This window comes from Cystoisospora suis, assembly GCF_002600585.1.
Source record: "Cystoisospora suis strain Wien I chromosome Unknown contig_1288, whole genome shotgun sequence".
Taxonomy (NCBI): Eukaryota; Apicomplexa; class Conoidasida; order Eucoccidiorida; family Sarcocystidae; genus Cystoisospora; species Cystoisospora suis.
In genome coordinates, this window is record NW_027154088.1 from 489 (window position 1) to 1,073 (window position 585).

Sequence of the window (585 nt, forward strand, 5' to 3'; positions counted from 1 at the left end):
ATATATACATATATAGATAGATACATACACTGGAGATATAGATACATATATATACATATATAGATACATACATACACTATAGATATAGATACATATCTATACATATATAGATAGATAGATACACATGCCTGTGTCTATGTGATGTATGTATGAGTATTGACGTGTGTGTGGGTCTTCGCGTTGTATTGGTATAGCTCGCTACTATGGTAGATCTCAGAACGTCTATATGCATACATATACTATATATAGAGAGAGAGTGAGAGAGAGACAGAGAGAGCTGCCAGTGGAGCTACTACATATGTTATGTATAGATTGATATGCAGTCCTTCCTATTCTACTCATCGTCTTTCATAGACATGTCAGCATGTAATGGACAATGCAAAATACGTCACGCGCTTCCTTCTTTTCTTTCTTCTTTTTTCCTTTTCTTTTCTCTCTCTTACTTTCTCACTTCACTTCAGGACCCTCACAGCACTTCCAGGTAACCTCTCTTCCCGTCAGCCCTTGTCCTCCCCTCCCCTTCTTCCGCCTGAGCCAAGCCAGTAGATCCCTGTGTCTCTATCTCTCTTGTCCGTAGAGCTAGCT